This window comes from Cyprinodon tularosa, unplaced genomic scaffold (assembly GCF_016077235.1).
Source record: "Cyprinodon tularosa strain WSP-4 unplaced genomic scaffold, ASM1607723v1 ctg58, whole genome shotgun sequence".
Classification (NCBI taxonomy): domain Eukaryota; kingdom Metazoa; phylum Chordata; class Actinopteri; order Cyprinodontiformes; family Cyprinodontidae; genus Cyprinodon; species Cyprinodon tularosa.
In genome coordinates, this window is record NW_024039318.1 from 1,300,154 (window position 1) to 1,323,424 (window position 23,271).

Here is a 23,271-nt window from a genome sequence, read left to right on the forward strand (position 1 = left end):
TTTTTCTTTTTGTTTTTTTGTCTGTGTGAGAGAGGATCAGTCCATCTTTTAGTGAGTGGGGAGTTGAGGTAGCTTCCTGGTCATAAACACAGTGGTGAAGTAGCCCTGCTGGGGTTTGAAGTGAGCCGACAGGCAGGCATGTTTATTTCCCCCCTTCCAGACTGGCTTTAGCTGGGCCGGCCTCTGCCCCCAGGGGTCTGACTACAGTCTAGTTTGTGCTAGAGCTAGTTCATCCTCTCCTAGCTTACTGCCTGCATAATGCACCCAGTCCCCCACCACACTATGCTGGACTCCCTTTCTTAATATAATAGCCTCATGAGACCACGTTCTTCAAATTCTTCATGTGCAAGCTTTTCTCTTTGTTTTTTTGTTTTTTTTTTACTCCCATGTTTGTGTTGCACAGTGATGCGGAAAGGCCAGCTCAAAATTATGCACAACATAAATTTTAATGTGACTGAATGCTTTTATGTGCATTAATCGCTGTGATACATTTGCAGCATACAGGACATTTAGAGAAGTTCTCCTTAATGTGAACAGAGTTGCAAAGCGACAACCTCAGATGGGTTTGCTTGGGGGCAGTAACAAACGAACACTGATTCAGTGGCAGGGGAGCGGCGTTGGAGAAGCAGCAGCCCTGCCATTGCAGGTTTATGTCTCCCTCTCAAACTCTCCCATCCCCAACTCCTTCCCCATTTCTTCAAGCACAGATGAGTCGCAGGCAGAATCAGGGTCAGTCATACTTCATCACTTGCATCCAAGTCGTTGTTTTTATTCTGTTTTACCACAACAGTCCTGTCTGTGTCCACCTCACATTGGCCTTCCCTCTAAGAGACCTTTACTCAGGCCATTGGGTTGAATTTCCGTCCCTTCTACATCTGATATCTGTCCTTATCTCACAATTGTGCTTTAAATAATTCACATTGGTGCTTGTTTGGAGATTTATAATAAAGGCTGAAGCGGGCGCTGAAAGTGAGTGGTAAAAGGGAGAAATCTGTAAAAGATAACAAATTGTGCTTTCTTTATACAGCTAAGCAAAAGCAAATATGTTTTTTTTTATTTACTGTTAATTTGGCTGTTGTTTTGCATGTTTTGGTTGAATCCGTGTTGTATCTAACGTGTTAAATGCCAACAAAGTGGTAACGCTTTTTTAAACAGACCATCTTACATATTTCAGCAAAAATAGATATCAAAGTATAACCATATTTTATTAAATTAGTTTAAAAACCATCAATGGTTTCTGTCAAACCCTTCCTATAGTTGAAGTCCTTTTAAAAGAGATTTCTGGAGACGATGTTAGATTGGCTGTGTCTTTTCTGGCTTTACAGAGAATAACACTACAATGTTGCTGTGGACTGTCACCCAGCAGGATGAAAGCAGACTACAAAACTTCTCGCATGCTTACGAGAAAGATCAATAAAACCACTAAAATATATATTCAAGAAAACAAGCACACAAACGACTTGTCTGTTAAATCGCTGGCCAGCTGCTAGAGCCGGTAGCCAAACTTATTGGTCAGGTTATATCGGCTTTGAGCGAGATTGACAGTGTTGTTCTACTAATAGCAGAATGGCAAAGTGAAAATGACTAGAAATTTGATCACTAATCCACTCTATTTGATTATTACAGCAGGTTGTGAAACATGCTTCTTTTCCTTAAATAAAATCATTATTCATTTTAAATTTTGACCTAATTACTGGAGAACTGGGTCTTTTTTTAACTGAAACTTACCATACTGGTAGAATTGAAAACAGGCCCATGAACGGTAAAAAAAAAAAAAAAAAACTACTTGAAAAAAAGCATATGCAAACGTTTTTCCAACTCTTAGTTCTCCAAGGCTAAAGAGGCAGTCTGGCTCTGTGGCTATAAGGCAGGGCTTGGCCAGGGTTTGCACTCTGGTTGGTTAAACAGATGGTCCAGCACTGGTCATTGTGGTAGAGGGGGGTGCATGCAGACAAGCTTTTAACCATCTGGGCTTTAAGACACAATATTGTTTCTCTGTCCAAATAATCAATTTGCCAGTCCCTTAATTGATCTTTGGTGATAAATTATGTTCATTTTCTTGGCAGTTCTTAGTTTGAAGATAAATGGTCTAAAAGCTCCCAAGACCAGATGGTCAATATTTAAAGTTACGGCTTGCCTCTAAAAAGGAAGATTATTTTTATTGAGTGAGTGAATTTAGAATGTGTTCCTAAAGAGTGATTTATGCATCTGTCAGTGTGACAGTTACTTATGATCTGTGAGTATGCAGCTTCATGTATAATAAATATACATACAATATACATAGTAATGATTGCTATATAGTTTCACACATCAGTATTTCACAGTTAAATGCAGACAGGTCCTAACATGTTGTACAAGATTGTTTCTTTCTGAAAACCTTTTGCATCTCTGCTTCTTGGGAATTAATTTTATTGCTTATTGAAACTGAAAATGAATCGAGATACTGGTTTTGTGTTACTTTAGAAACATGTGCCTGTGGCTTAACATAAACTTTCCTCTTGTTTGGACTAGTTACTGTCAGAATCAGACTTCCGTTTGGCTGTAATCATCAACCTTTTACTGAAATGTAGAACTTTTTGCCCTAGAACAGATGCTTGCTGATTTGGCTTCTTCATTCTCTTGCATAAGTAAAAGTCTGAAATGGGCTGAGTGGTTTTGGTTCACATATTGCAGCGATTTCAGCTTAAGTCAATGGAACACACTGGAGGTGCTACAGCCAGCTCTGTCAATATTTGACTATGCTAGTGCATAGCCACTGGCAAGGAAAACACTTAAAATGCTCAAGAAACAAATGGGAACAAAGGCTGCATAGATGCATTCTCTCCTTTACTAGCTCTGGAGTAAAACCTTCAGCTGACACTTAGATCACAACTTGTTCCCCATGTTGTGTTGGAGAGAAAAAAACTCAATCTACTGTACAGAATTGGGTAGTAGGAACTGGACGCTCTGTGGGGTTCATCACCTTTCACTGATTTAGCCCATCTGCTAGAGAAAACCAGAAAACAAATGACTACTTAAAGGTAGTAGTAAAACTGGGCGAAATTATCACCTCAAAGTATGCAAAATGGTGAGGACCATGAAAGGGAGGAGAAAAAACTAAGATTTTTAAAGATTGGATCAACTAACTAAGTGCTGTAAGATGTGTGTATTTTTGGGTTAAACTGTCTTTGTGTGGGAGTCTTAAAGAGAGACCAAACACTGTATCATGGTATTGGTTGCCTTTTAAGTTAACCTCCCGGGGATGATTAAATTAAGGTTGTTTTTTTAAGTAATTTGTTTTTTATTTAACCTTGTATTATAAAACCTAAGGGAGGATTTAAAAACAAAACAACATTTTTAAGGCACATTTCAAAGCTGTAACATTTTATAACCATTTTTAATTAGAAAACAGTTTAGCAATCAGCTTAGAGATTATCTGCTGTAGCTTTAACTATGGATGCATGTAAACCACCAGCAGATATAATGCACATAAGGGTAATTGATCTTATTAATCAACTAACCGTTGAAGGGCCACATTTTTATAATATGCTGAATTAAAAAAAAGATTCATTGTAATTTCACAATTGGATTAGCAGGCTGTATTAAATACTGACTGAATAAATAAAAGTCTATTGGGTCACACATTAGTCTTTTCTGTAAGCTTGGAAAAGAAGTAGCTTCTTTTCTAAAATGGATTTAAATCCTTGGCCTGGTGTGATGGAGGCTTTCAAATCCCATTTCTTACATATTATCATTATCTTGGTGGACATTTTTGTCTGTATCCACCCATACCTACCACTTAGTAACCGGCTCAGTCTCTACCTTGAACAAACATGCCTGCTCAGGAGAACACGGTGCCCTCAATGGGCCGTTTGCTGTTGACATAGAGCATTAGTCAGTTATGTGTTGTGGATAAGAAAGTTTTTAGTTTTCTCCGATAAGATTGTACAGAAGAGATTGGAGGTGTTGTTGCCATGCCAACAGCAAAAATACTTGAGTCATAAGTTCACATTGTAAAAAAGGGAACGATTATAGATTATGATTCATTAAAAATAAAACATTGTTGCTACACCAGTCCTTAATGGAAATAAGTACTTTTAGGGGTGGAGCTTTTTTAATGAATGCATTCTCTACATGCATCAGGAAGATGAGTTGTAATATTATTAGACGTAGTCCAAAGTGCTTCATGGTAAGTTTGATTAGAACTAGAAAAACTATTTTTGACTTCCAGCTCAATAGATTCCTGGATATCATTATAATGTATTTGTGGGATGTTTGTTTTTTACACATTCAATTTTTGAAAATCTTGCAAATGTCTAAAAAAACAAACATTTAGTTTTATTTTTTGTTACAACTTTTTTTGTACTTCAATGTTTCCTCAGTTCTTTGTTGTATGTTGATTATATTTCCGTAATAGCTGGGTCAGTGAGGCTATTCATGGTGTTTGGAATGTGCACCCTGAGCCTGTACTCAATAACCTGTAATGCATAGTGCAGTATGACTATGCTGGCCAGGCTACACCTCTTTAATGCATCTGTCTACCTACTGCTACCTTGGAGACCACAGCAGACCAGCATCATCCCCACTGCTGTCTACTATATCCTTTAATTACAAAACCCATACTGAAGAAATATTGTTAATCCATCCACTGTTAATGTTACTTGAATTCTTTTTAACATCAATCCAATAATTACAGAAGCAGAAATCACACAGTTTCTGTTTTGTATCTAGAAGACAGGTACCACTATTTGTACTTGTACTGCCATAAACCAAATAGTTCCTCCTTGATCATGAAGGTGTGCAGTGACTCATTCTCTAGCGAAACTGTGTTGCATGGTTTGCTCCAGGTTATCTTTGTGTTGTTTATGCCTGTGAAACAGAGTTGTGTTACCTGTTGTGCCAGTAGATCCAGCTGATACCCTTTGCCTTGTTTTGTATGCTCTGGGGTTTCACAGAGTGTTATCATGCTGTGCCTTAAAGTGAAATTGATAAGGTTAACCAAACTAACTTAATTCACAGGATTGTCTTCAATTGTTATCAATAAATATATTGCAAACGTGAAAAATATAAACATAAAAGAAAAAACTCAGCATTCCTTTATTATTTTTTTAGCCAAGGGCCCTGCTTTGTTGCAGTACTCCATGCAGTGATGTCATGGGGTTGGTTGATTCTCCAGCTAGCAGTTGAAAACATCGGCATTACCAGCCAAGGCTGAAACAATTAATCGGATTAATAGATTATTGAAATAATCTTTAACTGATTTAGTAATTAATTGATCGTTAAATGGAGTATAGAGACTGTAAAATACACCTTTAGTGGACAGAACAACCCACTTAAAGCATTTATTATATCAAAATTGTAAAAAAAAATATATATATATATATAATTTAATCTCGACTATCAGCTACCAGACAGAGCAACAGTTGTCGAAACTATTGGAAGCAGAAGACTTTTGTGTCTGGCGTGCTAGTGGCCCATCGGACAGCCTGCTAAAGCCTAAAGCTAATCTGAGTGTTTTTAATTCCACCGTCTATAAACTGTGCTCTACTGACCAGCCAGCAGACTCTGACAGCGAATCAGCAGCATCAGTTAGCTTTAGTATAAATACATTCATCTTTTTAGTGAACGTGAACTAAAGAGATCAGTTTTGAAGTAATGAACATAAACGAGAGCGACGTTCACTCTGAGAATATTGAGCAACACACACAGATAACGACCCTTTTCATTAGATAACGTCAGGATTTACGGCACTCCATTAAGGCAAACAGAATGACAGACCAGCATACCAACTGTTAATACTAGTCTGGGCGACTCATCTTCTGGTATTCCTGAAGCCATTTTTGCAGAGCACTTGGAATAGTTTTATGAACTAACAAAGGAAGATTCAGAAAGAAAAGAAACATGTTTTTGTGCAAACTGTGCCCACTAAGACTTAACAAGCAAGTCCAATTCGTCAGCCACATCCACTCAAAATTTAAAGCGACACATCAAATTAAAGTATCTGAGCTTTCTTGACAAATATCTGCGTTTGAATGAGATACATAAGAAATCATTTTTGGTACCGATCTTTTCAGCAGAACCTGAATGTACCTGCATGTTTCTGAGGTTCTGTATAATTTGCTGAATAAATGCTTGACTTCACAAACAGTAAACCTTGACTGGATGGAGTATTTTCCATTTCTTTCTTTATATTGTGATCACACATTTAAATGGTGAAATCATTATCTAATTGAGGTAATAATAGTTTCTACAAGGTTTAATTAACTGATTATTTCACGTTGATATTTTTGAATGAAATTGTATAGTTTTATGTTTTAATTTGTCTCTTCCTCAGTTTTCCCATAAAACTTGCAATCCTTTTGAGAGAGCTCTGGCTGTTTTCATTCAGTCAGCACTCTTAAGTTCTGTTAAACATGGAGCATCATATGTAGGGGTTCCCCCATGCATTCCCCACCCTGTGCTTTCCATATTCCCCCTCTTGTGCTTCCTGTTAAACATTTCCAAGTCTGCCACTCCCCTACCTTCTCTCAATGGCTTTTTATGGCTGAACTCCCAGAAATCTCTTAGCAAGCTAACCACAGACTGTGAATAGTCTATAGCAAAAAAGAGTAATGTCTCAGACTGTGTTTAGTGAAATATGTTTTGATTAAATGCAAGCTTTTTGAGTATTTTATCAGTAATTTTGTAGTTTACAGAAATCATTAAGATTGAACCTGTTAATCAATGTCTGCCTTATCAGCTTAAAGCACAGAAAACTAATTCACATGCCTGTCATAAAGGTTTAGAGATGGATGGTGTTAAATATAAAACTCTACAGATCCAAACTTTAGGGCTTCAGCAGGAGTTCATAGCATTTGGCCTTTCTGGAGAAGACTGGGAGGGGTGGAGGATTTGTGGATGTGTTTTTAATTTGGCGGAGCAGCTCCCGGCCTGCGGCTTTTGCCAATCTGCTGCCTATGTCTAGTTTTACTGTGGAGATTGAAAAGGGTATGGGACAGGATCTCTGCAGGAAAGGGTGAGGCTGGTACGGACCCTGATGTTAATACACAGAGAGGTTGGATAAGGACAGGAAAGTGATCTTTAAATGTCGCCATTTCTCAATTTTAGCTCAGGTTTGCTGTAACTGTTAAGAATTTCTGCATTTGCATTGTAAATTTTACTGCAGTGCATATGCTTCATTTTGGTATTCTTCAAATCTGCCATTTTAAAGTCATATTATATAAGACACATTTATGCTCTAATAATTTGTTTTTTTCACCTCAACCATTTGAACTTTACATCAACCTCCTTTCTGCACATTTGTTTATTTCTCTGACATTTAGAGAACAGAATATGTACCATTATATAAAATAGCTGCACTGCTAAAGAGGCTCTGAATTCACATGATTGCACACTGTTTTAAATGTGAATACTTTGGGATTTTTGGAGTAAATTTTATATATTTCTTATGTTGTAAAATATTACATTGATTATTTTAGGTTAAAGCGCTTGAAGTGATGTCTAGTTTTTTTTTATATCAGGCTGTTCCCACACTGAAAAATACAGCTTTTAGTTGTAGTACAATTAATTCACAAGGAAAAGTTCCCACATAAACAATTCCATTGTAGCAATTATTGGGAGCCCCTCCAGTCATCTCTTTGTGCAACGTTTGCCAACAGAAGAGCATTTAGTCCTCCAACATTTTATTCGCTCTTATTTCACATTCTCTCTTGGTACACAAACCTGGTTCCTCTCCTATTCTGTCTTCACCTCACCTCACAGGGTGTTTTTTTTTTTTTTTTATAGGATCCTGCTCTGTGTCCTGGGATGGGTGTTGGAGAAAGCTGATTGTTATATCCAAAGAAAAATTTCTGTATTAATAGAGATCAATATACTGCTCATTTAGTCAGTGATGAAACGATTTCATCTTATCGGCAGTGGCCACCAGCTTTTAATTATAGGCCTGTATAGTGTCAGGAAATCCATAATGGTGAAATGGTTGTTGATAATTGCAGTTCGTGATTGGGCCTTTTTTTAATCTTCTCCTTGTTTTTCATCATTAGAGTTTGTCCACCGTTTTCTGCAGGATCAAACTTTTGTCCAGTGAAAAGTTTGTATATCAAAGGCAGAGAAAGGTTGATGCCCAAAAACTTATTTATAACCAACAAACTATTGCATCCAAGGATAACTTTGGGTTAGCGATAATTTGAACCTTGCGATTATTGGAATTTGTATATGCCCATCAGACTGTCATCAACTCAGACTCTGAGTGCTTCCAGGCAGGTAAACACCTGCGAGCAGAAAGAGAGAAACTTTTAAAGCAGGGATGTAATACCCAGGTTCTGAAGTCAGTTGGTCTGCAAAGCTAAACCAAACTGAGTGTTTTTGTATGTTTTTAATCCTGCCCAATAAAACACAACATCACAGCTGCAGATGGAGCTCAGCAACGTCTCACTGGGTCATTCTCATAGTTTGCATATTAAGGGGAGATATGAATGTTGACTCTCAACGGTAGACTAGAAATAGGATTGCAAGCAAAAAGGGAAAAATAAAATGGGTGTCACGCATAGAATAATACATGGTATAACAAAAATGACTTATATTTTATTCTGGTTCTACTTTCGACTAACCAGTTGCCACATGGTTACCCTCTGATTGTGCTGTTTACAATGCATGAAGGCTAAATAAATCTATTTATATCCATACACTTAGAAAATGAAGTAACGGGTTACTTCTTAAAAACTTCACAAACTTTTATTGGTCTTAAAAAGAACTGACCTCTATGTAAGAAAATACCTGATTGATTTTTATTTTTGTCATTAAATTCAACACAGATGATTTTGTTGAAAATAAAAATCCAAATAAGTACCCTTGAATCAAAAGCTTGCTGTTTTTGATGGTAGGATTATAGTACAGTAATAAAATAAAATGTGTGCTTACTAAGGGTGCCAACAGATGTCTGTGTCAGGGGCTGTACGGTATGAACAATTCTAAAAGGAAAATCTTTTATTTTAAGACGGAGATAACGTGAACCACATTTCCATTTTTCCATTTTATCTAAATCTAGTGTGACTTCAGGTAAAGCATTTTCCTTCATCTTTAATGAAGTGAACCTTCCTGTATTACACCTACAAAATGAAACGGCTTTGAAAAAACTATTTTTTTTGACCCACTGTAGCCCCAATCTTCTTACTGTACAAATTGTTTGTGTAGAAATCCCTAGAGGAGTCCATCGTTTCAGGAGCATCAGAGGAACCGACAGGCACCATTATCTCTATCTGACCACCATCTTTCAGCCCTGCTGCGTTCCCTCTCCGTCAGCTCGGGGTATTTAGGCCATGTTGCTATACAAACGCTGGGTGGAGTCAGCTCCAGTTTTGCGTTCTCAAAGCCCAATATCAGACAACAGGCAAGGCCTCTCCCCATTGTGTATCTTGTTGTCACCGTTTTGATTTGCATCAACATTTCCTTAGCTCTTTACAAACCCCGGCCCCGAGTGAATGAGTGTCTTAATTCTGGAGACACAAGGAGCAAATGAAAAGTGATCTGTAGCTGTCAGGCCTGTCTGTGAGAGCTCGGTGTTCCTCACAAAATCTTTACAGAATAAGGTCCTAACTGCCTCTTCTTTCAATGGTACCATTCAGGGGTAAAGAATCAAACAGTGAGAGGCCCAGTGAAAAAAGAGACGCAGAGGGAGAGAAAGACTGGTTGGATTTGTGTCATAGACCTTCTTTGTTTGGCTCCACTGTAACCTCACCGTGCACACACACCCCTTGACCCTGTACTCCCTTCCTATTGTTGATTTGTCGCGTTGAGGAGGTTGCAAAAAAAGAGGACACCACTGTCACTTCTCATTAGGGCTAAAAGCTAAATGATGAGCATGGCTCCCAAGATGCTGCTTAATGTTTTAAAGAGGATGTGTTTTCGCCTCAGGGGATGTATGAACTCATGCTCTAATTTCTTAATTGAAGATCGACATTAAAATCAACTAAATAAAGCAGAAGATTATTATTAATAAAAAAAAAAAAACTCTTGCTTTGGATCTTGCATCCACATATTCCCCTTGTTGAAACGTTTCACATTTTAAAAATAACACTACATTTCTTTTTATCTTTATAGATAAACAAAGAGGGAAATGTGTCCATAAGCTCAAGGTCCCTACCTAGCCTGTAGCCTTTATTAGGGCACAAAAAAGATTGGTTTGGGGTTCAGATCTTTTTAAGTCTTTAATTTTCCGCACCGTCTTTTATTCCATTTGGCAGTCATAACTTCTTTGCTTTCGTCTGTCTCATAGAACTCCTATACACTTTGTTGAGCTTTCTGGTGGTAATGTCACAACATCTAATTAAAAAAAAAGAAAGTACAATGGGCATAAATACTTTTGCAAAATGTATGATTTGAATTAATTTGAAGTGGAAGTTCATGGAGTGGCAGGTTGGGGATCCTGTGCTCTGGTAGCGCTGCTGTTGTTCATCCAAGTTTTTGTCTGAGCTAAAGAAATGCTTCAAATTTGTTTAGTATTTATTTAATTTATGACTCTTACCAGATCTTCGTCTTAGCCCTAAATGCTGCTTTTTGGCTCAGTCCTGTCCCTGCGCTGATTAAATAATCTGTTAAGTAAAGCCCATCCTGGAATGTGCTAGGAATTTATTTTTTTATTTTGACCCATCCCTTGTTTGACCTTTGCTTATCCAGTGGCCAGTGATAGAAAGATGATCTCTTAAATCTATTGCTTGACTGGTAGTCTGGTCAGTGTGTCGCTGAATGAGAGCTTACATATGTTAATGTCAAAGCTGCTGTACATTCCTCAGAGCTGGAGCTGGTGCAGATGTGTTAGGGAGCACTTCAAGGAAGTGGAAGTGGTTAACCCTGACCTCCCAGATTGACCTTTAACAGCGGCTGCCAGAGAGGTCTCATTAAGGAGATCAGGAAACCCATCACATGAAAATCATTACATAACCTTCCTCTTTAACTCTTCTGTTATTGGGATATTAAATATATAAAGACATCAGCTCTTTGTTGCCGCATATAGTGGTTCTAAAATGCTAAACCTCAGGAAGTCAGCCACACATACTCCCTCCAGCTGTCTGATAGATCTCCTTTCTCTCTCACAGAAGCTATTTTTTCTTAAGGTCTCATCATCATTTAGCTTCATTAGTCTGTCACTACTATGATTTGGTTACAGGAAGAACCCTGAAAGAAACAGCAGCTCTCATTAATAATGACATTAGTTTGCCCCCACTTTGAAGCAACACTGCTCTGTGTCAATGCCAGATAAAAACCCTGTGGTATATTACATTGCTTTTTTTTAATGCTTTTTAACGTATTTTCTTAACCTTCTTTTGAATTTAGAAATTTGACAGAAAACCCAAAAATCAGATGGCTGTACCCTGGCTGCTGTATATTCTCGGTTATCCAGGACATGGCAGTTATTAGTGCTTAAGAAAGACAAATGACTTGCTTCAAGATGTGCTTCACCCCTCGACCAAATGCCTTTCCCAATTTTTTTAAATAGATTTAAATAATCTAGTTTAAAAAGATATATCAACTGAATTCAGTTCATTTTATTTACATGTAAAACAAAAATGATTGGTGTCAATTTTTTTAAAGTAATCTTTTAAGTTCTTACCAACGTGTTTATCCTGCCTGAAGGTATTCTTCCTGTTTTGAGGTCATTCAGCCCGAGTTCTGATTTGAATTTAACAGTGAAGCTGTGAAAGCTAAAGATTAGGGTATTAGGAAGGCTTGGAGCCCAAATTAAGGGCACACCATCACTAGTAGAAACAAGCCAGAACTTCAACCTAGTCTTCAAAGCAAACCAGATTTCTTCTTCGTCAAAAAAAAAAAGAAATGTTACATGAAATGAGTAAATAAAAACTGTTATTAGTGTTCTCTTCCTCTGGTTAAATAAATATTTTGATGTTTATCTCACCAAAAGTTTATAGCATATAACCATAAACCATGTCTGAAATACAAGAACTTGTGGCCTTCAGAAGAGAGACTTGCTACAGGGGAAGTGATTAAGCTGCATCTTTATCAGCTTTGAATAAAGGTTCCTCTTGGCTCTTCTGATAATCCTTTGTTGGCATGCCCAAACAGTTTCATTACAGATGTACTGTAGAAAGACGTGTTTGAACAGTGGCCTGAAAGCAACGTTAAAAACACAGAAACAGTTTCAAAGTGGAACATGTTGAAAACTTGTCTACGCTCCACTGCTTCTAGTCATTAAATGGCTTGGATGTGATTTGATGGTTTTAATGGTTTTGCAAAAATGATTCTCATTTATCACTTTTTATAACAGCTTAATAGCTATTAGGCATTTTTACACTTAGTGACATGAAATACAGGACTGGATAAGGCTCTAGACAGTTTTATTTACAACAATAACATCACTGTTGATTCTGCATTGTGTCGGTGACGAGGTTAGAAAACAAGGGAACAAATCATTAGTTTTCCTCTTCACCATCTGTCTGTCCTTGCTTTAAGTTATTACAGGGGAGTTGTCGACTAATCTGCAATAAACCCAACAAATAAAAAATAACAGGTATATTTATTATAGCTATATAACTGTCTGCTTCAGTGCTGTCAACATTTTGACAGGTGAGCAGAAATTAATCCAGATGTTCTTTACAATTAGTCGAGCATGAATATCTGACAAGCGTGCAGCTCCAGCTGTCCCTGCATAATAGTGGCTGGTTTATTACATTTGCTGCTTATTTTTATCTAATTGTAATGATAAAGTTCTCCAAAAGAAAGCTGCCCATTTCCTGTAACAGACGTTTAGCAAGTAATTTTGGGTTTTATGCTTTTTAAACTCAAACTCATGTTGTTAAGTTTCTCTTTTTAGGTTTTAATCTACACCAGGGGGAAAGTGTTCAGTTTCCACAAGCTGAAGACATCTGATTTAAATCCCAGAGAACCTTTAATACATTTAAAAACATTTATTGGAATAAAAATGAGAAAATTTTAAAACATATGTTACTATTATACTATTTTTATAATTGGAATATAGTACAGTCAGTATTCTTAGGCACTCTGAAAAAGAATAGGATTTATTATATCCAGGTATAAAGGAGTGTAGAAAATATAATTTCATATGGATTTATTTATCTAGGTGTGGTCCATGTGGGCATTCATTCATTATTGTTTGTTTGCACTGAATTGAACTAAACACTGTAATAATCTGAGTATCAAAGTTACTGATGTTGATACTCTAACAGGCACCCCCACTGTCGTTCCTCAATGGCAGCTGTCGTACAGGTTTTAGAGGTTTCCCTGCTTCAGCACAGCTGATTATGATGATTGCATTTTAGCAAAAGCCTGTTAATCAGCTTCCAATTAAAATCAGCTGTGATGGAGCAAGGAAACCTCTAAAACCTGTTGGACAGCGGCCCTAGAGGACCAACTTTGGGAATGCCTGCTCTAAAGGAACCAACATTGGAAGATATATTTTTTTATTTCAAATTTAATAATTTGGTAATTACTGCCAGTTTTTGCTGTTTCTAAAAGTCCTTTATAGGAATTTATCATGTTCACAATAAATCAGCTTTTTCTTATAAATTATGCAATAAATATCCATCCATCACTTTTTTTCACGAGTTGCTGTAGATGTTGATAGCTGTAGGTAGGATGGATCTTCTGTCTTGCATCTGTCAATTTGTTATGTCCTTTATCAATACCCCTATTTGTTTGTCTATTATACAGACATTTTTCTGTCCTTCATTTTCCCATATATATACATTATATACATTATATATATATATATATATATATATATATATATATATATATATATATATATATATATATATATATATATATATATATATATGGGAAAATGTATAGGAAAATAGCACAGTAGCAACATTGTTAAATATTTCTTGCTATAGACGGAAGAACTCTGATGAGGCGTATTAGGCTTGAACGTTTGAAAGACAATCTGTCCCTTTTTTAACAATAAATCAGAAATCAGTTATATTCATTTAACCTCTTCTGTTGTTGTTTTTTTTTTTGTCCCGTATTGGAAAGGTGTAAGATCTAACTTGGAAGTCTCTGTTTTTGTTTTGTTTTTTAACATGCTAACAGATTTATTGCACATCTACTCCCAGTAAGAACCGTCTTAAAAGATGTAACGAGATCATTTCTTAGTAGATTATTTGATTAAATCAATTGCAATAACCAACAGGGGAAATTTGTTAATGAATGCTTTTTTTCACGTCTTCTCTGAAGTCTAAAGCCCTTTTAGTCATGCTTTGAATGTCACATGGCATGCAGTATAGGTGGGTATCTGCTGATAAAATGGATGGAATGGCTGAACATCAAAGGTTTGAAGGTTCATGCATATCTGGACAGTTGCGTGGTGTTTCTCAGAACTCCATGCCTACACTGGATGGATGTTTTTAGCCACTAAAATGCTAAAGTTCCACAACAGGGGGGACAACATTATAATTAAGCGAACAAATGTGGGTGAAGTCCAAGCAATACTGTAACCAGTAGCATTTAAATATTGCACCGTCTTGGTCAAAACTAGAATTTTAAATAAATTTCTGTTGTTTTTTTTTTGTTTGTTTTTTTTATATTCACATTTAAATTTCAAGTGACAAAGGTGTGGCACTAATCTCTGTTCTCTGAGAATGTTATAAGTAGAGTGAGTGTGGAGGAGGCCTGACAGGGAAAAATAAGAGTTGTTCACTGGAGTTGACAGTAATCCATCTTAACCACGACAAAATGTCAGTGTTGGTAAAGGTGCTGGCGTGCCTCCAGTTTTATCCCCTTGGTGTTTCATGTCTGTTTTCACTCTTCAGTATATAGGATGTCAAGATTTTATTTACTTTGTGCTTTAGTTGTTTTCTATTTATGTGTCTGTGTTTTATATTCATCTTTTTTTGTATATTCCCTCAACATGTTGGAGCCAAAATAGCCTGTCATGTTAAAATTTGGACTTAAGTCCTCTGGTTAATTAACGTTCACAGTCACTTTCTGAGTAAACAAGCCAGCCCAGGCCTGGTTTCATCTGTTCTGTGCACAGTGCGCATCCACTATAATGAGACAAGACTTCCAATATTCTTTGGCAAAACCTCTGACAGATGAACATATTTATACTGAGTTCATCCTTTTTATCAGACATGGCTGAGGGGTTGGTCCACCTCTGTTCCTGCTGTTTGACACTTATTCTGCCTGGCAGTGCTCAGTGCTTCACAGAATCATTCTTCTACTAAATATACATCAGATGCTCAAGATGAAATCAGTCGCTGTCATTCGAATCTACTCTCAGACAGTAGCATGTTGATGCCTGCTGGAACTTTATCTCCTCTGCTGCTAGGAGGTTCACTTATCATGTTAGGAGGGCATTTGATTTTTCTCCTGTTTTTTTTTTTTTTTTTAACATAACCAGCTTTCTGACCTTCTTAATAATCCTCCTAATTCAGGGGTTGACTCAACTTTGTGTAAAGTTGGGAAAGAAAGAAGCCCTGTGAGATCCATGTGGTTTAATTTTTCCCCCCATTAACTGCCACCAGCTATGTAAAAAACACAGGGAATGATGATTAGGGCCCATCCAAGCAATAAACCTATATATATTGTGAGGGACACCTAATCAATACAATATATGCCCAATAAAATTTGCAACAGTTGTGCGGACCTCCAACCACATCTGCATGGCATTCTGGGGGATATAGGCCAAACAAAGTGAGGTTGGTAGTAAAGATGACCTATTTTTAAAGATGTAAGATTATATTTAAATTTGATTAGAGTTGAAATTAGAGCGTCAGATTTTTTTTACCCTGGTCTTTATTTCTAGTAGTTAACAAAAACATCCAACAATAATTGTCGCTATTGACTGATATGAAATGTTTATAGACCGTGATAGATTTTTCAGCCATATCGCGCTGTCCTTAATGTAGATTAAGATGTTCTGGTCACATGTGACCAATTTCCACATGGTAAATGGAACAAGTGGATCAGAGAAGCTGATCAGATATGATGAAAAGCTGGATATATTTATTGCATAAACCAGAAAATGGAATCAGTCTCTAGAAGAGGATCTAATTATTGCAGTTGTTACAGTTAACAATGGTTCCAAAAGTACTGACTTATGGCAGGCTGTTATAAAAGGACCCACGATTTACAGACTTCTGAATAAAAAAAGTCTAAATGTACAAGTGCTATTAGGGATTAACAGTTTATCGGTACTAACATCATTTTTAAACATATTACTGTTGGACTGATTAGTTAAAACTGTTCCTATTAGCAACCTATGTTTATGTCAAACTAGTTTCCGTTTATATGTCAGGAATAGAGGAAGGGCTGGAATTGTGACGGCGATAACGATTTGTGCGATTGGGGGTGTGTAACAGAAGCAGGGGAGCAATTTTAGCGTTGCGGTTTGCTTTTACACAACGACCAAAGAGTATGGAAAATAGATGATATATTAAATGGTAAATGTCAGCTTTTTGGGTGTTTTTTTTTATATCAGGGCATCCCTTATAGGTACATTGTAAGATGAAAATGTGGTCTGTGGCATAGTTGGAACGCTTTGATGTGGAGTTTATTTTGAAATTCCTGCTAACGCTGCTGGCTTTCTTGACCCTTATCCACCCCTACCTCCTTCCCCCCTGTGTTATTATGCATTGTGTGACGGGATAAGTGGACTCTGATTGATCAGCATTGATTTGAACTGTATTTGCCAGACACTAATGATGGGCCCCCTTAGGACATGATGTTTGCTTATTCCCACCCCTCCCCCTTTGCTTGCATTGACTGATGCCCTCCTCTCTGCTACTCTTAGGCCCATTAACTTCTAATCAGTCCACGTTGCCTTCCTTATTTCCATCTCCTGATAGGCTGCTTGAGTCTAGCCTGCAACCCGCAATCGATTAATCCATCGATTATTTTTGTGATTAACCGACTAATAATTAGATAGCAAAAGGTTCCTTAAAGAAGATTTTTTACAGAATTTTACAGCTGATGTAGTTCGCTATGATCACTCCTCTGAAAAAGTTTATCAACGCCTCAATTAACTTAAAATGTGAAAACCTGTGAAAAATATTTGAAGGCAGGATTGTAATCTTGATGAACTGACTGCACAGAAAATGTTTTGAGGTGGACTTTCTCACTTAAAAATATAATAAGACTGCTTTTTACCCACCTATCACAGCAAATTTAGTTAAGCATCTCTCTGCCATTGAACACAGAAGTAACAGAAGCATCAGACGCATCTGGTCAGAGTTTATTGGATGCGCCAAATATGCTGTTGACGCATATCTGACCTTAATGTGTCCAAGCTACAAAAATGGAGCAGCAGGCTCTTTTTTGCTGAACAAAGCGCATGCGGTGGGATCATACCATTAGTGGGTTGCTCTGTCAGCTAAAGCAATGTTTTCAATTCTCTATACTCCAATTAATGAATAATCAATTACTACATTAATTCATGATTATTTCAATATTCAATTAATCACAGTTAATCCGATTAATTGATTCAGCCCTACTTGAGTCGGATAAAGGAACAGTTGGAAAGCAAAACTGAAGAGACTGAGTTTACTGTGTGTATTGTCATCTTTGTGGCATTTTTTAAAGATTAAAAGACAGAATTAATCTTCACCTACATAAAAAGGAGTTTATATCTATGTTTGAGTGAAAGATAATGGCTGTGTCAATGGAGACTTGTTTACACTGCAGATGTAGCACAGATAGACAGCCTCAGGCAAATCTGTTCAGAATCCTCACAAACAATAGCTGGATCCATGTAGATGACATTTGAACATGAAACTGATTACAGCAGCTTTGTGGTAACAAGTCTGCACACCCATAATCTATATGACCCCACGCTATAAACGGAAATAAAAAGATCTCTAAAGCACTTCATATAGCACACTTTTTATGTTGACTCATCCCATTTAAAATTTGCCTGCACTTAATTTTATTATGTTTACCAAAAACAGCCCTGGACTTCCCTATCTGCTGCTGTCAATACAAGGAGAAGTTGACTTTAGTTTTATGGAACTTTTGTTTTACATTTTTATCTCAACAGACTAAAGTACGGATCTTCATCTGCTCGCTCAGTCACTCCGGGCTTTACCTCACTGGCTTTATCTGCACAGCTGAAGGCAGGAAAGGTAAGATTGTTCCTCCTGCTAAACATTATAGATATTAGAGCTCATAAAAGGTTAGAAGTAATATCCAACTTTAATTATTCAAGTTTTGTGCCTGTGTCAGCTTTAACATTTGAGGCCCTTTCTTCTTCATTTTCTTATAGTAGTTTTCACTTCCAGATTTTTTGTGATTTTGACTCTAAATATGATTAAAGTTACAATGTGTAGTTTTCAGTGACATCAAATGGTCAGAATGCAGCTTCAACCTCCCTGACCCTGCACTACCTCTTTCCTCCAACAATAGTCATGATCTAAAATGGCCTCCGCGACGTCCACTTTACTTATCTTGTTAGGTGATGACAAAGTTTATTTACATTCGATCACAGCATCAAATTCATAAATTCTTCAATACATTGACAAGTATAAAAATTGTTGGGTGTGCTTCGGTGGCGCAGTGGTTGGCATACACTACCCATGCATGGAGGTCTTAGTCCGTGACGCGATGACCCGGGTTCGACTCCGACCTGTGGTCCTTTGCTGCATGTCTCTCCCCCTCTCTCATACCCCCTTTCCTGTCAGCCTTCTGTCCATAAAAATTAGCTACTAGTGCAGTTAAAAACTCAAAAAATTTGTCGATTAGAAAGAGAAAGTATTATGTATTGACCATTGATTTAATGAAGGAGGCCACAGAGATTAGCTTTTTAAAAAGATAATGGAAGACAGAAAATAATGGTTGAAGCAGAGATTGCTGTTTAGAGGTTTGTGGGTGGCTTTTAAAAAAGCTATTTTAATTTGGTTTCGGGTCCTGCCTCCAGCACAGACCAGCTGCTGCCTTCTCTTATCCTACTCTGCCGCTCATTCTGGCTGCAGGCTCCGCTGATTCTCAGTGGTCCTCTGTCCATCTCCAGCAGTTAGCCTCTTGATGCTAGATGCTAGCCTTGGCCTGCCGACGTCTCTTCATGCTCTGTTGCCCTAGCGGGCTCCTATGACGTCACGCCATCCTCCCCACATTAAGCCGCAGCCACTCCACATCCTAGGTGGACTAATCCTATCCTCCGCTGTTCTGCTTCGATCTTTCACAGTTAGCCTCTTGTTAGCCTGGGGCAGCTGTAGCCTCTTCTGGGCCTTCAGTACTCTGTTTCCCGGCAGGCCTCTCTGAGGTACCACTGTGCTCCTCACCCCTTCTCCTGCAGCGAAATCCTGCCACGTCTACCACTGTTGTTCCTTAGCTACAAAAGGCGGCATTGCTGGCTGGCTTGTTCTGGTTATGGAGCTCTCTAATCTGCTGTTCTCACACTGATTCCCTGCTGCTCCTGCCTGAATTTAGAAACCTCACCTCTGTTGTCCAGTTGATTCGTCCGCATATTTTGGGGACACCCAAAAATGCAACAATCTGCGATTGAAATCGGTCGTCTTCATATCGATATTCTTAAATCTAATTGTAAGAATATGCCGATAGCGCCTTTTCTGATCCAAAACATTTTAATTTCAAACATTTAATGTTGATTTTTCTACTTATGTTTAAGAAGCTCCCAGCACTGCTCAGTCATACTGCTGTGTGTTGTTCACCTTTGATTCAGTGTTTGTTAAGGAGATTATTAAAGTTTTCAAAAAGTTTTTCTGTCAACTGTGTCGTAGGCTAAATATGTGAAAATATGACCAATCACAACACAGGACAATGCTGTTTAAACCAGGGATGGATCTGTGGCCTCTGACAAAAACATAAAATCCTAGAGTCAGGTACAGAGATTGAGCCACACATCCTAGCTGTGTTATTTAGGCTGCATCTTAACTGAGTTTTAATCTCAATTTTAGATATTACCAATGATCAAGTTGATTCATTTGTCAGTTTGCAGTCTGTTAATGCAGTTGGCGTCAGAAATACTGGATGAGCGCAAAATTGTACTATTTTGTTGTATTTTTTCCACTGTAGCTTTCTCTTACATGTTTGTAGTGTTTTCGGTGTCGGAAAGAAATATTTAGTAAATAATTTATGCATTTGCTTTTCATTTTTTTTAACCTTACATCCAAATAGAACAGTAAATGAGAACTGTTGAGCAACAGTCAATGATTCTCCTTCAAAGTTCAAAATCATTAGAGTTCTTACCATGAAGTTCGACATTTTGTTCAAGCTAAATTAATCTTTCTACTTTATTCTTTCCTTCCCCTCGTGAGCTGTCCTGGTGTCATGGGACAACAGCCTGACAAACAGACGAATGAAAGTGACACAAAAATATTCAGCAGGATTTGACCGAACAATGTAGACGGAAATGAGCAAAGACATTGACGGCAAGGATGGGAAAAGTTGAGGAAAGCAGGGCGACAGTGAGAGTAGTGCAGCTTGGTAGCTCTCCGGTCTGAGAGACAGAGATGTCGCCTCCAGATAACCCAAACAGCCTTACAGGCCCAATATAGAGCAGAGCCAGAGGCTTCAGCAGAGCACTTCCTTCCAGCATGCTCTCCACATATTACTGTTGTGTTTAGCCTTTCCTCTTAGACTTTTCTAACTACTGTGGAATTTCTTTCTCAGCATTAAAAACGAGCAAATTATCATATTTAACCAGCAGGATAACACAAGGACACTTATGTTATTAGTACCTCATCATTTTTAAACTGTTCTTCTTAGTGAAGGTTCTCCTGTAGCTTCTTTTTCTTTTACACCCAAAGCTGTAAATTGTCATTTAGTATGCATGACAGCAGCACATCAACAACTATATTAGCATAATAAATCAATTACAGAGGAAGTAAATCAAGTTAGTCCTTTGGTCACCTCAGGGAAAAGCAGACAGATGGCCTCAGTTGTTGTGTGAGCTCTAGGTAACAAGGAAACATTCAAGCCATAAAATGTGTGATCAGTTCCACTAAAAACAGCTCTGACCTTTTAGCACCTCATTGAGAAAGCTGTGGTATCTCACAGCATCGTGGACAGTTACTTGTGATAAGAGTGATGTTGATTCAGATTTCTTAGTTGTTGAAGGAAACTCTTAAATATATTTTCTGTAAATGCACTCTAGACAGAAATTAAAATATGATAATGTCTTTTTTGTTCTCGTTATAAATGTGCTGTTCAGAAAAGTGGTAGTTGATATACAGTACCAAAAAAACTATATCCTTCCATAGTGTTTTTTGTTTGTTTGTTTGTTTTGTATTAGTCCAATTTACATTTATGTTGGCTTTGGTCTCCACTTTGTCAAGTTGCCTTTATGAAATGTGACCTGATATGACCCCTGATCAAATTTGATCAAACAGAAACAGCAAGCTAACAACACCACACTACAGGAGGAAGTAGAAAACAGAGCCATTTACAATTTTATCAAAGCGACTTCATGTCATTCGAGAGCAACAGTCATTTCTTTCCTGAAGTTTCTCCACAGTCTTGATAGTGGTGATCTTTATGAGCTAAATCACTGGATGTCTATAGATGATGCTTCAGTGTACGGAGCCGCAATCTTCAACAGGGATTTCTCATAGAGACTGACGGGCAGTGTCCTGCAGCTGTTAAACTGTATTAAATGTGCTCATTTTAAAACAAATTTAATGCAGTTTAATGGCTGCATTTAGAAATTTAAAGAAGGCATGTTTTTTCAAATTTTTTTTTTTCTAAATTTACAAGAGAGGTTTGTTCTCCTTAGTATTCATTGAGAAATTGCCACTGGTGTATGCATGATCTGTATTGTTTAAACTTAATTTAAAAAAGACATTCATTGGGAAACTTGTTTTACCGATTTGTTTGATGTTGATTAGAAAAAATGCATAACAATTCTTTTTTTTCCTTAATCTGGTTATCTTATTTTTACTCATTCTGATTGTATTGAAGTACCGTAATACTTGAAAAACAGGAGCTGAGATAAAGGATTCCTTGTGTGGTTTTTATTAAGATTTTGTGCAGGGATATTTAAACTGAAACTACTGGTGACCACCCAACAGGAATTCTGGAAACTTCTTTCATATTTTTACAGGTTTAGACCATAAGCTGCTGATTTCTAATTTGTGATGTGATGCTTTTAATTAAAATAAAGTTGCTGAATAAGGACCAATGATGTGAATGCTGGACACGCTGCCCTCTGACAAATGCTGCATTGGGTTGTGTGTCACATTCTGCTCGCTTCCATCTGCCAGTCACATATGCCACCATATGCTCTTCAAACCTGCGCTTAATCTTCATCACTCTCTTAAATTTTTATGCTTTACTTAGCCAGATTCTGTAGCTGTTGCTGATACGTTCTATTTAGCTTGGTTTGATTATTTTACGCCATATTAAATCTTTTGTTGAATGCCAGAACCCTTCCATTCTTAATAAAAACATCCCTGTATTATGTGAATGTTGGTTGTTGTGGTTGATAGATACATCCTCATCACTGATATGTTCACCTTTATTCAGTTTTTGCTCATCTGAGGCCTTCTCGTTGCTGTGACTGAGCAGTAGCAGCAGCACCTCCTCCACAGTGATTACGTTCATTTCTTTGCGAGCTGCCCCTCTCTACTTGCTCTGTCATTACTACCATCTCTCCAGCGTAATTAGCAGCCTGGGTGCACGTCTGTGGTGCATGCGCCAAGTCTGTCTCATGTTAGGCAAGTCAGAGCCAGGGTGCAGAAAAGGAAAGTGTTGTGTGTTGTAAGGCCGTTGCAGGGATGCCAAAAATTGACACTAACTAATCACTGTATGAGAGTAATTCAAATGCATGAAATTTCTGCTCTTTATGCTCTGAACTCTGTCTGCATAATTCTCACAGTAACAGAGGAAGATTTTTTTCATTTCTTTATTCAATTAATATTTTCTGAGATTAATTGTTGCATAATAACACAAAGTAAAATGTATTTAAATGATGTTCCAGGCTGCGGCTCAGAGTTGGGCTCAGTGTTAACATACCGGTAGGTGTGATTCTGACCGATAAATGAGGCTGTGCTCTCTCATTGCCTCTTTCATGAACCACATAATGAAGCCATTCTCCAACCTCTGCAGCTGGGGCGGATAATCTGGGATCGGGTCTCATAGTGGATCACAGGACGGCCTTTTGAATGAGGACAGACTCTGTCAGAAAGCCTGATCAGGGCAGGAGCCTTTGGCTTAGAAATGCTTTGCCTTTTTTATGAACAAAGATGTGACGCATCAGTGTGGCTACTTGCTCAACGTGAGATTCTGTTAGCTGTAAATTAGATGATTGATGCTATGATGTGTTTAGTATAGTGAATTATTAATCCAACCTAAAAATAGATTCAGCCA

General features: G+C 37.6%; 1 protein-coding gene across 2 annotated transcripts in view; it reads left to right on the top strand.

Moving 5' to 3' along the window:
- sipa1l3 (signal-induced proliferation-associated 1 like 3) overlaps positions 1-23,271 on the top strand; it is a 90,119-nt gene that overhangs the window by 19,230 nt on the left and 47,618 nt on the right. The window contains exon 2 of one of the 2 annotated variants that reach the window (XM_038306320.1): positions 17,987-18,071. The exons of the other annotated variant lie outside the window; for it this stretch is intronic. The gene's annotated coding sequence lies outside the window, so the exon portion shown is untranslated. The remainder of the gene's footprint in view (positions 1-17,986; positions 18,072-23,271) is intronic. 2 annotated transcript variants of the gene reach the window in all.